The sequence below is a fragment of the Papio anubis genome, chromosome 10 (assembly GCF_008728515.1).
Source record: "Papio anubis isolate 15944 chromosome 10, Panubis1.0, whole genome shotgun sequence".
NCBI lineage: Eukaryota > Metazoa > Chordata > Mammalia > Primates > Cercopithecidae > Papio > Papio anubis.
The window spans coordinates 83,144,928-83,161,878 of record NC_044985.1 but is presented as its reverse complement, the minus strand read 5'-3'; positions in this window follow the sequence as shown (position 1 = coordinate 83,161,878).

The window sequence follows — 16,951 nt, the reverse complement described above, 5'->3', positions numbered from 1 at the left end:
TGAAGTATGTATACATACACAATGAAATACTACACAAATGTTCAAAAGAATGAGCAGATCTGTGGGCGCTCATGTGGCACAGCCGTAAGATAAATTATGAACTTTAAAAAGGAGAGAGAACAGTATACGTGGTATACTATCATTTTTGTAAAAATGAAAAAATGGGGATATATGTGTTTGCATAATCATAGACTATCTATGGAAAGATACATAAAAATCTGGTAACCATAGTTGCCGTAGTTATCTCTGGGGAGGGGGATTTGAGCAACTGGGGTTCAGAAGAAGAAGAAAGACTTTTCACCATATGCTCTTTCATACTGCTTAAATTTTTTTTCAGTGTGCAGGGTAAATATATTGCCTCTAACATTAACTGATCTTAAAAATTAAATTTCCTTAGTAAGATGTGTTCTATTTAATTCTTCCAGAATGCTACATTGCTATCATATATGCAGAGCTGCATTTCTATAACTTATACCTTTAAAAAGTCCTCGGTCACTTTTTTTAAACTAAACAAACTGATAATGCTATGTGCTTAATTCTTCTTTGTGAAGCCTTTATTAAAGGTTCAGCTTTTACTGGTGATATTTATCCAGTTTGATTCAATGCAGTTGAACTATTGCTCACTGAGCCCTGTTAGGAGCAGATTGTTTCAATAGTGCTGTGAGAAAACACATGAATGTTCTTACCACAGTATCTGGGACACAGAAGAAACTCTTTTGACTTTGTTGGATGATGAAGTGATGCAGGAATGAATGAAAGAGGAAACAAAAATATAGAACTTCAAAAATTGGGCCAGTCATGGTGACTCATGCCTGTAATCCCAGCGCTTTGGGAGACCAAGGCAGGTGAATCACCTGAGCTCAGAATTTGAGACAAGCCTGGTCAACATGGTGAAACTCCATCTCTACTAAAAACACAAAATTTATTCGGGGAGCTCCTGCCATCCCAGCTACTTGGGAGGCTGAGGCAGGAAAGTCGCTTGAACCCGGGAGGTGGAGATTGCAGTGAGCTGAGATCTTGCCACTGCACTCCAGCCTGGGCAACAAGAGTGAAACTCAATCCCAAAAGAAAAAAAAAAAATCGAACTCTGTACATTGCAAGTCCATGTCAAAATTTTCACTGAACCACAGCAAAATGAGAATAGTAAGGACATGAAATGGGTTTATTCACTTTAAATGTCTGTCTATCTTCATAAGACCTTCTGTATTTTGTATGTTGTAAAGTTATTTATTTTATGAAATAATGTCATAATAAATAGTAGCTATCAATTTTTATTTTTGAAGCCATTATTTGGTAAAATAAAAGTTTGGCAAAATCTATGTTGAGCCTCCAACTTTTACATGTCCATGAAATGTAAAGGTTTGGTAACCCTGAGAAGCCAGATGTTATAAAAATGTCAGAATAGAATGACAATGGAAAAAAAGACTTTTTGTCAACTGGCTACTTTTTATTATAATAGTTTATTTTCTATCTATTGTTCATTGTAAGACATTATTTTAAGATATATTAAAATAAGCATTAATAAATCTACATTTTCAATATGATTTGCTTTTTAAAACAATTATTTAATACTTGCACTTCAAAAAAGGTTTTTAACTTGGAAATAGTAACTCTTTTCTAGAAATGATTTTTAAGAAGATTGAAAATGAACCCAAAGGTAGAAAGCTAAAGTGCCATAAGGAAAGATTTTACTTTTGATTAAAGCCATAATTAAGGTGGGGACACAGTGGCTCACACATGTAATCTCGGCACTTTGGGAGACCAAGGCAGGCAGATCACTTGAGGTCAGGAGTTTGAGGCCAGCCTGGCCAACATGGTGAAACCCCATCTCTACTAAAATTACAAAAATCAGCAGGGTATGGTGGTCTGCACCTGTAATCCCAGCTACTCAGGAGGCTGAGGAAGGAGAATTAGTTGAACCCGGGAGGTGGAGGTTGCAGTGGGTGGAGATAGTGCCACTACATTCCAGCCTGGGCAACACAGCAAGACTCTATTTCAATAAATAAATAAATAGCCATAATTAGACATATTCGCCAAATACTAGCTCCTTTGTTTCTCAGCGACTTAGATCCTCACTGCTATGAAGGCCTGTTCATTATTAACCAAAAGGAAAACAATAATGGAGCTACATCAATTTCAATTTGATGAAAAACTGTTGACTACAGTTTTGTTTTGTTTTTTTTCCCTCAAGGACTAATTTTTTTTTTGTCTTCCAGGCTCATTGGCCCATTGTTTTTGGAGGCAAGACATAATCAAATGAAAGGCCCAGCACACTGGGAATTAAATGACTCACAGGAATTCAGTTCAATTTCAGTCACATCTTTTGAGTGTCTATGACATGCCACCTACTCTGCTAGGCACCTAGGACATAAAATGAGTGTGGCCTGACCCCTGTCTATTGCAGATTGCTCACAGTTTGCCCAGAATCTATGTATGTAAGTAATTAGCCATAACGTATAAATCTATGTTCTCCTAGAAACAAAGTATTATGGAAAGAAACGATGTGTAGGGATGGGTAATTCTATTGGGTCAGGGAAGCTTTTGAAAACTTCTAAGAGATAGCTGCTTTTTAACTGGAATTTGAAGGACTGATGGTGAAAAAAGACATTCTTTACTGTGATAGCAATTATTACAAAGTTGAAGCAATCTATTAAGGAGTTTGTTTCCCATTAAAGTGTGAGCCTTATAAATAAGGCCTCTGCCTTATTCAATTTTGTGTCTTACTAGCCCTTAACACTAGGGCTGTTACATAACAAGGGCTCAGTACATGAATGAAGGAATTGGCTAGGCAACACAATACATTTTAAAGGGCATATTTGTAAAACATGAGATTACAGTCCCTCAACCTTTAACATACAAGATGAAGACGGACAACTGAAGAAACTCTACTATGTAACGCATACACATGATTCCTCACCTACCTGCAAAAGCACTGGGTAAACAGTTTTGAAACATGCTTTCTACTCTGAGTTTGGCATTGAAATTTATTTATCATCTTCTTATCCTTGATGACTAGACGTTGATACTTTTCAACATCTAAATCCTAGAGCCTGACAAAATTTAAGAATTTGGTCTTACCTGATGCGAATGACTTTACACAGCTTGAAAGAGGGTGTTAAGTAGATGGTCAGTAAATGTAGTTGGCTGATGGCAGTGTCTCTGGCTTAGATAAGTTAAAGGACAGCCCATTTAAATCAGAGAAATGCAAATCAAAACCACAATGAGATACCATCTCACACCAGTTAGAATGGCAATCATTAAAAAGTCAGGAAAAAACAGGTGCTGGAGAGGATGTGGAGAAATAGGAACAATTTTACACTGTTGGTGGGATTGTAAACTAGTTCAACCATTATGGAAAACAGTATGGCGATTCCTCAAGGATGTATAACTAGAAGTACCATATGACCCAGCCATCCCATTACTGGGTATATACCCAAAGGATTATAAATCACGCTGCTATAAAGACACATGCACGCATATGTTCATTGCGGCACTATTCACAACAGCAAAGACTTGGAATCAACCCAAATGTCCATCAGTGACAGACTGGATTAAGAAAATGTGGCACATATACACCATGGAATACTATGCAGCCATAAAAAAGGATAAGTTTGTGTCTTTTGTAGGGACATGGATGCAGCTGGAAACCATCATTCTCAGTAAACTATTGCAAGAACAGAAAACCAAACACCGCATGTTCTCACTCATAGGTGGGAACTGAACAATTAGATCACTTGGACTCAGGAAGGGGAACATCACACACCAGAGCCTATTATAGGGGGTGAGGGGGGAGGGATTGCATTGGGAGTTATACCTGATGTAAATGACGAGTTGATGGGTGCGACGATTTGATGGGTGCAGCACACCAACATGGCACAAGTGTACATATGTAATCAAACCTGCACGTTATGCACATGTACCCTAGAACTTAAAGTATAATAATAATAATTTAAAAAAAATCCTTTGCTATGTTACATCTTTTTACCAGGAAAGGGAAAAAATATCTTTCTCTCCTTCTCCCCATCCACCACTCCTTTCTTCCTTCTTTGTTTGCTTACCTTGTCAAAGATTATTCTTGCAGCCTTAGTTTATTTATTTTTATTCTATGCCCCAATATGTAGTTCTGGAATCTCCCCAGTGTGCATGTTCATTTTCCATTTGAATCTACCCACATACATCCACCTCCATCCCCTAAGAAGATGAAGATGGAGTCTGTTTCTCTTTTCCCCATTAGTTTTTCCTTAGGTAGCACTAATAAATACCTAAGGGGTTGTGTTGCTGTTGCATGTACTTATTTTTATGACTGAAACAGAAGACACATCACATTCTCAATATCCCCACTCCCAAGGATTGTGAAGAAATTTTGCACAGGCAGAAAATGAGCTACCTGAGCCTATGATGTGCGCTTTGTTTTAAGAGAGGATAAGGCTTTAGAAAAAAAATACCTTAAAGAAGTATATAATCGTTGGAAGCATGATGAGAACATGATATTGGAACAGAATATAATTCATATTTTCTAATGAGGTCATGTCAGTTATAATTGTTGTAGCCATGGAGAGCCATCATGTGGACTCATTTTCCAGACTACCATCCCTGTAACGCCATTTACTGTGAAGTTTGGCTCACATTTGCAGTGTCAGGGAGGTGCCAATATCTATCTTTACACAATAGAACGGAGAAACTTCTACTATCTTTTCAGCCAGATATCCATTTTTAAAATAGCCTAGGTTGAAATTTAAATGATGCTCCATAACAGTTTGAAACTCACCCTGTTTTATAAGGAAGCAACACATTTTCATGGGGCAGTCTTCCGCAGATTCAAAAGCAGCACTGGTGGCACTGAAGGAGCTCTAATAAGCTACTGGATAATAAGCATATATGTTTTATTAAGTGCCTAAATAAGCACTAGCATCATAGATTTCACTGCATGCTACATATAGCCCTTTCAGGATTCCAGACATGGAGCCAATTATTAATTCTTTCGCAAAGTAATTTACTCAGGAAGGAACATGTTAAAAAATGATTCTTATGCCAAAATTTCAGGCTTTTCTGAAGATGTTTCCCATTTAGACTAATGGACATTTGGCCTGAGTTACAGGAAGGGCCTGGACAGCAGCCGTATATAATCAGAAAGCTTGTCATTTGTTAATTTTACAATTGTTATTCATTTTAATAAGAAACTAGGCAAACTCTATATGTACAGAAACATTTTCTCATTCTTTGCAACAACTCAATAGGTTGGCTAGGATTACCATCCCTGTTTCACAATTGGGTGGCAAACAGGAGTGAGATAGAAGTGAGGGGCTGAGCTCTTTTGATGATTTAGTGTTTGCCTTAAGGGCCTTTCTTGTAAACACATAAACAAATGAATGATTTGTTTATGACCTACTGTATGCCAGCACCTAGTTACTTCATGTTAAAATATTTGATATTTTTCAAATTTAAAAATCATGCTTAATTTTTTTTATTATTACAAGAACAATACAGACTTCAAATTTAGAAGAAAAAAAAAGGAGAAAAGAAAGAAAATACTCAGAGGAAAATAGGAGAAAGTTTCTATGTCGAAAGCATCTATAATCCCCCATTCCCAAAGGTAGTCAGAGGAAACCTCTCGGTATATATATCCTCCGGACTTTTCTCTCCTTTCGTTTGTTATATATTTTTCCATATTTTTACTTGAATGAGACTACAATACATGTACTGTTCTTAAACTTGCTTTTTTCACTTAAAAAAGTCGCTAGTATATTTTCACAAAAGTATACACAGATTTCGTTTCGGTATTAAATGACTTATGTACATCACTGTTTTAATCAAGTAATCTGGTGAGTGCAAAGAAGAAAGTTAAAAAAATTGTATCACATAAACAGCCAGCGTGAGTATATAATTCTCTATATTTCTTCTTTATATATACTTTATGTATATGTTCTTTATGAGTCTCTTAAATTGTTATTTAATATTTCTCTGTATAGTTTAGGTAACCAACTCTCTATTTCTGGATAATTGGTTTTGTCTCAGTTTTTGTTATTACCATGTATATATTTCCATGGATATATTTTATTGTGCATTTGTCTAATAATTTCCTTAGGTTCCATTTTTAGAAATACAATTCATGGGTTTAATTTTAATACATATTGCCAGGTTGTCTTCAAGAAAGAGAAAATTTTATATCTTGTTACCAATTTATCTCTAATTATCAATGAATCTGAGCTTTTTTTTCAAATATTTGTTAGACATTTGTACTTCATTTGTGACTTACCTGTTCACGCTTTTGTCTATTTTTTCTGTCATAGTGTTCATCTTTTTGTTTTTTTATAGCTGATCTGCAATAGGCCTTTATATATCTAGGAAAACATTTCCTTATCAAATGCATTGCAGCTTTTTTCTTGTTTGTTGTTTGTCCTTCAGCTTTGTTTATGGTACCTTTGTAATAAATCAGCTTAGAAATTTTATGTTATCAAATCTTTTCATCATCCCCTTTACATCTTTTGACATTGATAACACCACTCAAGAATTACAAAAATCTGTATCTGGCTGGGTGTGGCAGCTCACACCTGTAATCCCAGCACTTTGGGAGGCTGAGGTGGGCAGATCAATTGAGCCCAGGAGTTTGAGACCAACCTGGGCAACATGATGAAACCCTGTTTCTACAAGAAATACGAAGGGTGTGGTGGTGTACACCTGTAGTCCCAGCTATTCAAGAGGCTGAGGTGGGAAGATCACTTGAGCCTGGAAGTTCGAGGCTGCAGTGAGCCATGATTGGACCTCTGCACTCCAACCTGGGTACAGCCTGGGCAACAGAGAGGCCGTCTCAAATAAAAAAGTATCTTACATGCTCTCATTTTTTACATTTAAAATATTTACAACACACTTTGGGAGGCCGAGGCGGGCAGATCACGAGGTCAGGAAATCGAGACCATCCTGGCTAACATGGTGAAACCCCGTCTCTACTAAAAACACACAGACACACACACACACACAAATTAGCTGGGTGTGGTAACGGGCACCTGTAGTCCCAGCTACTTGGGAGGCTGAGGCAGAAGAATGGCATGAACCCAGGACCGGAGGTTGCAGTGAGCCGAGATCGCGCCACTGTACTACAGCTTGGGGGACACAGCAAGACTCTGTCTCAAAAAAAAAAAAAGAAAAATTTACAACAAATGATTTTCTGAAATTTATTTTTATGTATAGCATGAGTAAGGGCCAAAATTTTTTTTCACAGTTTTCTACCATTTGTCTCCAAACAATTTATGATCAGAAATACCACTTTTTTCATAAATCGCCACATATTCTGTGGTATGTTTCTAAACTGTTCTGTGTCATTGAGCTATCTGTCTATTCCTATGTGGTGCCTTACCATATTAATTATCACAGCTTTAGAGAAAATTTTATTATGTGGAAGGGGAGTTTTACCTCATTAATTTTTTTCAAAAATTTCCTTGACTATTTCCATGTATTTGTCATATATATAAATTTTATAATAAATTTATTAAGTAATCCCCTCCCTCCAAAATTACTTTAGCATTGTTGACTATTTAATCTTAAGAAACAAAAGGATTTGTAAATCCAGGCATTATTCTTATGGGTCAAAACTCATATGAAATCTGGATACTGTGTTTCAATAAAAGGTCATGAATTCTATATAACTCTTTTTTTTTTTTTTTTTTTTTTTTTTTTTGAGACGGAGTCTCGCTCTATCGCCCAGGCTGGAGTGCAGTGGCCGGATCTCAGCTCACTGCAAGCTCCGCCTCCCGGGTTTACGCCATTCTCCTGCCTCAGCCTCCCGAGTAGCTGGGACTACAGGCGCCTGCCATCTCGCCCGGCTAGTTTTTTGTATTTTTTTAGTAGAGACGGGGTTTCACCGTGTTAGCCAGGATGGTCTCGATCTCCTGACCTTGTGATCCGCCCGTCTTGGCCTCCCAAAGTGCTGGGATTACAGGCTTGAGCCACCGCGCCCGGCCTATATAACTCTTAAGGTAAAACATATTCAACAAATATTTATATGTCTCTGGAATAGTGTTCTTTTCAATTTTGAGGTTTCTCCCATATATTAGTATAAATAAGATTCGCAAGCTAAGACTGTTCAAACCATGGTTTATAATGTTGCATTTGAAATTAAAGTAAAATAATTCATAAAGTTTCTATCATTCTGTTACTCACCATCTTACCATATTGATTCCTATGCTTTGGGGTGTTGTCTGACTCAGAGAACACCCACTAAATGCATATAATGAGCATCTGCCGAAGGAATCCAGATAGTATTCTGTTCTGTGTGCCTTCATATCACAGTGAGCAGGGGTGGGGAATGGAAGCTCAATATATTTTCTTCAATATAATAACAGTGATGGTGAGCCCCTGGTTCTCCTCAACCCCAAAAAGAGTTTCAGGATTCAGTTTATCAACTGTCAATAGGCAAATGCATGTTTTTCTTTTCCCATGAGCTGATTAAAGTTGTGGTCTCTTGTAATTCATGGCATTCCATTGTATTTATTTCTGCTGGAATTTTCAGGCTGGATTACTGTAACTAATATACCACTAAGTCTGTGCTGCAAAATCCTTGACCTTTTGAATCCTCCTTTTTAGCAGAAAATTGGCATAAGAAATTTCAACACAATAAATGCTTTAATTTTTTTCTTAATCTTGATCCAGAATTCACATGGTTCAATTTAATTATGCAGAGGCTCTTTGCCACCAGTGCTAGTTTGGATTATGGGTTCTTGGAGATTGTGGTGATAGGAGAAAAAGAGAGATGAGATAATTCGATTTGCAGTGGATTATTAGGAGAGAAACAAAAATATAAAATATGAATCCTTTGGTTTTTTCTAAAATAATTTGTGACCACAGGTCAATTTGAGCACACAGATTTGCTGGCCTCCCAAACCATGTGACTTCAAAATTGATTTAATCTTTCATATGTGATTGAAGAATCTTTATGCACCTCCCCCACCCCCGGTGATGACAAAAAGATGGACTCTGCATCCATAGCCTATCTGTGTAGGATTGGGAGAGATTTCGAACTAGGAGAAGAAATGGGAGGCAGCAGAAGGTGCTATGCTTAGAGTCTGTAGAGATATTGTCGGTCTAAACTCATGCGACTTATTTCTGCTATTTTAGGAGTCTGCAAACTTTCTCTGTAAAGGGCCCAAGGGCCAATAGTAAATTATTTTAGGTTTTGCAGCTGGCATATGCTTTCTGTGATTTCTTCTTATTATTATTCTTTTGTTTGTTTAGTTTGCTTTTGTTTTTACAGCCCTTTAAAAATGTAAAAACCATTCTTAGCTCAAAGATGGCTCAAAAACAGGCCACGGGTTAGACACGGGCCACTGGCTTAGTTTGCCAACCCCTTTATGGGCTCAATGGAAGATAAAGTCACACATAAATCATCAGATTATGAGATGCTGCTGGTTATAATTGCAATACTACCTTATGTTTTAATTTTGTTTTATTGTTTGCCCAGCCTATCCTTGAACATTGTCCCATTTGATCCTCAAAATAACACTTACGGGACATCATTATTCATATATTAGAGAGAAAACAAGCCCAGGGAGGTAGTGACTTGCCCCAAACTATACAGATGCTCAAGGGGAAATCCAGGAATGAAAGCATCTTGTGGTTCATGTTTGTTGCTCTTCTTTTATGTTAAACTCAGACTGAATAAGAGAAAATGTTGGTAGAAAGGAAATCAGATTGAGAAATCTGCTAGTTCATCATTAACATGTCTGTCCTCTGAGACCCTCAAGCTTTAAGTTGAATAAAAACCCAAGAACATATATTCCTGACTTCTTTCACAGTGCAGTGGCCCTAAGGGCTTAGATAAATTACCACATCAACTTGTAGCCCGGTCAGGATTTTGGAAAATCTCTAGGTAGCTCATAATTCCCACCTATGCTGATAAAAATGATGTGATTTGTGCTTTATTAATGCTTTAAAAGACTGATCAAAGAAGTGATAGTTTCGCTTCTAGGAACATACTCCACGATACCATAGTTGGATTGAGGGAACAGGGAGAACAAAACTGTTCATTTCATCAGCCTGCCAACAGGAGTCTGAGCAATGAAATACAACAGAATTGTTTGGAAAGACATGTTAACTCAACTTGTGTGGCCCAGAGGCTAATCAGAATCTACATCATAAAGAATAGGCAAAGGTACATATGGGACTCATTCCTGCACTTTTATGGGTTAGAGACATGAACTGTGTATCCCATTACACAGCAGAATAACACTAGTATGAGAGAGATAAGGTCCAAGAAATACAGTAACTTTATGGATTATATTGTGATATCTTTTTTTGCTGAACATTATAGGCCACCATTGTTTAGTAACATTTATTTTTTAATTTGGATTTTTAGTCGCTGTTTTCTGTATTTAAAAGTGCCTATCTTTAAGAAGGCTGTCACCCTGTTACACTTAATAAATGAGTGCTACCAGAGTTCTGTGACCACTTGTGGCTTCTGCAACTTGAAAATGTGGAAATGTTGGAGAAGTTTCAGAAAAGACTATGAAAAATAAAAGTACTGTAAAAATAAAGGCTGGGAGCAAGATTAAAGGGATTTATTTTTGCTAAGGTTTAAAAATACTTAAGAGTGACTGATGCAGTGATTGGCGATCACATTAAAGGTTTCCACATAGAGCATACAGAGCAATGGTTTTCTCTTTCAATCTGAAACAAAAGCACAAGAAAAGAATCTAGAACTTTGATTTCCAATTTGTAGGCTCCCACGGAATTACTTAGAGGGATCCTCAAATTTTTATAATTGTATCAAACACTAAATACAAAAAAAAAAAAAAAAAAAACGATGTTATCTCTTTTGTGTGAAACGTTTGCTATTAAAAGGGGGTCTTTGTTTTTGAAAATGTTGAGAACCACTGATCTTGAATATAGCATTGGGATATAATTGAGGTACAAAAACTAACATCCAGCAATGAGAATTATTAACCTACAAGCATTGAAATGTACTTTGATAGACTGATGAAAATAGAGACGATTGTTATTTCAAGGTAACATAGAAGTTTGTTTATTCCTTTATTCATTCCACAATCACTGAATATGATCTATGTGTGAATGTACCAAGCATTGTTCTAAGCCTGCAGCTGAATAGGGTTGAGGTGGGCACCCTTTCTGGAATCATGTCATTCACAGTCTCTTAGTCACTAGTAGAATATATTAATTCATGACTAGCATGAGATTGTTTCCAGTCCTATAATTTTATTATCTTACCTTAATAGCAAGGAATAACAGATTTTGAAAAGGAAAGGTGAAGGTTTACTTTTGAGGCTTATCTCTGCATTTGAAATTAGATCATAACCAAATAATGAACAGAGGAGTCACCTTTAAAAATCCTAAATTTTATTTCCCAGTTTGTGAGACAGTTAAAGAATATTCATTTTACCGGTACCTATCTTACATGATTGTTTCCTGTATTCAGAAGGTATGTTGTTGGTTGCCATTTAGACTCCAGATCCTTAAAGTACTTCAGAGAGGAAAGTTTGCCTCCTCCCCCTCCCGCTATTTGTTCTTTTCCAGGGTAAAGGTGGAGATGAATGTAGTTTTTTAGTAGTAAATTGTATTCATTCCATAAAAAGATGATGATTTAATCTCCGATTACTCATTGAGTTTTCAATTCACTTAGAGGTCTTCATGATGATTAATTTTCTTTAAAGAACACCATGAATTTATATCCTAATGGACTTGCCATATGAAGTTTATGATTACAATACAGATAAGAGATACTCATCTCTTCTGTTAAAGGGCTGTACCCTAGTGATACGACCTCTTAAAGCTTATCCTTTTTCTTTTGTGTTCCATCTAAAGTTCTTTAATGTCACAGACAGTACAAGAAAGAAACAAAATTTGTCATCTTTTCTCCAGAAGTATTAGGAACCATGCTTTTCTTCTCCTCAAATGAAAATTCTTAAAATACCTTACCATAGACATTTGTATCTGCAGAGATTGTTCCAAATCTCTTATGGCGAATATTTATTGAGCATTTAAATGTTAGCCAGGAACCAGCCGCGCGTGGTGGCTCACGCCTATAATCCCCTTTGCACTTTGGCAGGCGGAGGCGGGCGGATCACGAGGTCAGGAGATGGAGACCATCCTGGCTAACGCAGTGAAACCCCATCTCTACTAAAAATACAAAAAGATTAGCCGGGCATGGTGGCTGGCGCCTGTAGCCCCAGCTACTCGGGAGGCTGCGACAGGAGAATGGCGTGAACCCGGGAGGCGGAGTTTGCAACGAGCAGAGATTGTGCCACTGCACTCCAGCCTGGGCGACAGAGCGAGACTCCCTCTCAAAAAAAAAAAAAAAAGAAGAAGAAGAAAAAAAAAAAAGAGTCAAGAACTCTTCTAAACACTTCATGTATATTATCTCATTTCATCATAACAACGCTATGAGACAGATACTATTGTTATCCCCATGATACAGATGATGAAACTGAGGCACTGAGAGGTTAAGTAACCTGTTTAAAGTTACACCAGTGAAGCCAAGGGTCAAGCCCTGAAAGTGTCTCTTAATCGCATTCCCTACACTGCTTCTCAAGAAGGAAATGGTTGAGTTTCTTTTGAGGCATTCTTTTTTTGTTTGGTTGGTTTTTCTTGAGTTTCGCTCTTGACACCTAAGCTGGAGTGCAATGGCACAATCTTAGCTCACTGCAACCTCTGTCTCCTGGGCTCAAGTGATTCTGCCTCAGCCTCCTGTGTAGCTGGGACTACAGGCGCGCGCCACCAAGCCTGGCTAATTTTTTTATTTTTAGATGGGGTTTCACCATGTTTGCCAGCCTGGTTTCGAACTCCTGACCTCAGGTGATCCACCCACCTTGGCCTCCCAAAGTGCTGCAATTACAGGCATGAGCCACTGCACGCGGCCTCTTTTGAGGCATTCTGAGGTGGACACAATCTAGAAACATTAATCAAAAAATTTTTAAACATGTATTTATTTCTAGAATGCCTAGCATGCATGGTTTATTCGATAATGGAATACAGGTACTCCTTGACCTGTGACGTGATTACATCCTGAGAAGCCCATTGTAAGTTTAAAATATCCTAAGTTGAAAATGCATTGAATACACCTACTGAATTTCATAGCTTAGCTTAGCCTATCCTACCTTGAACGTACTCAGAACACTTACATTAGCCTCTAATTGGGCAAAATAATCTGACCTAAAACCTATTTTATAATAAAATGTTGAATATCTCAGGTAATTTATTAAATACTGTACTTAAAGTAAAAGATAATGCCATTGTAAAGTCAAAAAAATCATTAAATTGAACTACCATAAGTCAGGGATCTTCAGTACCATACAGCAGTGAAAAATAAATGAGCTACAGCTAAATATATCAGCATAGGTGAATGTCACAAACATGTGAAGATAAAAACCAAATACATAATTATTATTTAATTCATATAAAGTTAAAAAGCATGCAAACCAAACAACATAATGTGAGGGCATAAGTATATGATAAATTTTGAGAAAAGTCTATACACAAATGCAGGATTGGAGAAAGACGGAAATATAATTTGGGAAGGCTACATAGGGAATTTCAAATTACCGATAGTGATACACAGGTATTTTGTTTATTACTATTTTAATCATGTATATATGTTATATATTTATTACGTATGATATTTCATAATTATGTATTTAAGGAAATAATATACAAATGCAAGGCAATATCTCTATTGCAAAGTGGATATAGCAATATTTCAATATAGCATCAAATATTAACTAACATTTTCTTAATTAGAACTTCTCTATGCTCCAGTGAACTTTTAGTCATTGTAAGAACTGACAGGCTGGGCACGGTGGTTCATGCCTGTAATCCCAGCACTTTGGGAGGCCGAGGCAGGCAGATAACTTGAGGTCAGGAGTTTGAGACCAGCCTGGACAACATGGTGTAACCCCCTTTCTACTAAAAATACAAAAGTTAGCCGGGCTTGCTGACGCACGCCTGTAATCCCAGCTACTAGGGAGGCTGAGGCAATCACTTGAATCCAGGAGGCGGAGGTTACAGTGAGCCTAGATCATGCCATTGCACGCTATTGGGCGACAGAGTGAGACTCCATTCCCCACCCCACCAAAAAAAAGAACTGACAGATCCTTTGAATTGTAAAAGAATAATTAAATCATTTCTAAGGTAGCAGAGTTGAGAGTATATTTTCTGACATTCTCATTTAAAAAACTGTTTATCAATATAAGAAAATTATGATGACTATTAACAGATGTATATGAATCACCATCACTTGCAATTCCTCACCACCAGATAACAGCATTTATTGAGTAACACCAGAGTTTTTGCCATCATTTGGAAAGATAATCAGTATTATTTTATTCTTTGTGACACTCTGAATTGGGGGAAAGCTAACTATTTGTAGCTGATATCTTAGGGATCATAGCAACTGATCTGTGGTATCAATTCCAATTCTTGACTGTTACTTCTCAAGCCTGTACATGAATTCAATAACAACAGTGAAATTATCCTGCAAATGCCACCCTAATGTTCATATGTGAAACCTGGGTTCTCTACATGCAATCGAACTACCTACACAGGTGACTTGAACCTATGATATGAGGGAACAGAGTAGCAGCCTTCCTAGAACCCACTTCACTTAGACCCACCTCTCACTTTGAACCCCTCCTACTCTTTCTCCTCTGGCTATTTTTGTGCTTAGGAACAAAAGACTGGGAAGTAGAAAAGTTTAGCTTTTTATTCCTTTCCCATCACTCTCAAAAGTGCAAAATTCTGAACTTACCAATGTTGAAGGTCACTGAGAAGTAGAAGGTGTTCAATCAATCCATTTAAATTAGTGGGTATTTTAGTGAGCACCCAGGTAGTCACATACTGTTCTAGGAGCTCAGAAGAACACAGAAGATAGGTTAAACGTGATGATTGTTTTTAAAAACTTTATAATTGGGGAGGCAATACTAAATACATTCTATAATTTAAAGCAGTACAAATAAGGTATACAATTACTTAGCATAGTATAGATACAATGCTACAGAAAGTCAACATCAGTTTTTATTTTAAAGTTTTTTTTTCAAAAAGTTCTACCATCCTAAGATTTTATGTTTTGAACTATTCAAAAGTTAACTGAAGTTTAAATTTTGTATTAGACTCCAGTTATTGTATTTTGTATTTGGTATTTTTAACAAAATGATATCCCATTACTTAAAGTAACGCTGCACGTTGGCTGCTTTGCCTATAGAGTAGCCATTCTTTCATTTCTTTACTTCTCTAGTAAACTTGCTTTCACTTAAAAAAAAAGTAACACTATATTTTAAGCACAATTTTAGCAAATAAAATCCAATATATAAAGCAAGTAATGCATCATGACCATGTGGGGTTTATTCCAGGAATGCAAGGATATTTTGACATTAGAAAAGCGAATATAGCAGGGTGTAGTGGCATGCACCTGTCGTCCTAGCTACTTGGAAGGCTTACACAAGAGGATCACTGAAACCCAAGAGTTTAAGGTTACAGGGAGCTGTGATCATGCCATTGGACGTTAGCCTGGGTGACAGAGCAAGACTCTGTCTCTCTCTCCTTCAAAAATAAATAAATAAATAAATCAAACTGACTAAATAGAAAAACCATGTGATCATCTCAATAAATGCAGGAAAAGATTTAGGAAAATCCAATATACATTTCTGAGAAGAGTGCTTAGAAAATGAAAAATACAAAGAAACCTCCTTAACCTGACAAAAGGCATCTTTGGAAAACCTACAAGTAACATCAGACTTAATGGTAAGACTGAAAGCCTTCTTTTTTTTTTTTTTTTTGACGGAGTCTCGCTCTGTCACCCAGGCTGGAGTGCTGTGGCACAATCTTGGCTTACTGCAACCTCCACCTGCCGAGTTCAGGAGATTCTTCTGCCTCAGCCTCCCGAGTAGCTGGGACTATAGGCATGCGCTACCACACCCGGCTAATTTTTGTATTTTTAGTAGAGACAGGGTTTCACCATATTGGCCAGGCTGGTCTCGAACTCTTGACCTCATGATCTGCCCACCTCGGCCTCCCAAAGTGCTGAGATTACAGGCCTGAGCCACCGCGCCCAACCCGAAAGGCTTTTTAAGATCAGGAACAAGCTAAGCCATGCCCTCTACCACCAATTCTATTCAACATTATACTGGATATTCTATTCTGTTCAATCAGGCAGGAAAAATAACAGACACCATATTAGGAAGGAAGAAATAGAACTGTGTTTATTCATAGACAATGTCATCATCCATGTAGAAAATCTGATGGAATCTACAATGAGCCAGAATAAATGAGTTCATTGAGATTTCTAGTTATAAAATTAATGTACAAAAATTAATTGCATTTCTGCTAGCAACAATCAGAAATTAAACTTAAAAGGCAATACCATTTACAATAACATAAAAATATGGAATACTTAAAATTAAAATTTGGCAAGAGATATGAAAGAACTGTGTGCTGAAACTATTAAACATTGTTGAGAGAAATTAAAGAAAATCTAAATAAAGAAAGAGATAAACAGTGCTTGCGGGTCAGAAGACTCAGTATTGGCATAATGATAAATTGACCAACATAATACAAAGTCCAGAAATAGATACATACATAGGTAATTGATTTTTTTTCACATGAGTGCAAAGGCAATTCACTGCAGAAAATACAGGTTTTTCAATAAAGGGTGCTAGAACAGGCAAATACCCATACGCAAAATAATAAACTTCCATCCACATTTCATATTATATTTTAAAAATTAACTCAAAATGGACCTCAGAATTAAAAGTAAAACACAAAACTATAACACTTCTAGAATAAAGTATGAGAGAAAATTTTTATGACTTTGAATTAGGCAAAATTTTCTTAAGGCAAAATTTTCTTTCAACATCCAAAAGCAAGCCATAAAAGAAATAAAAAGACAAATTATACTTCATCGAATGGTAAACTTCTCTCTGAATGATGCTGTTAAAGAATAAAAAGACAAACC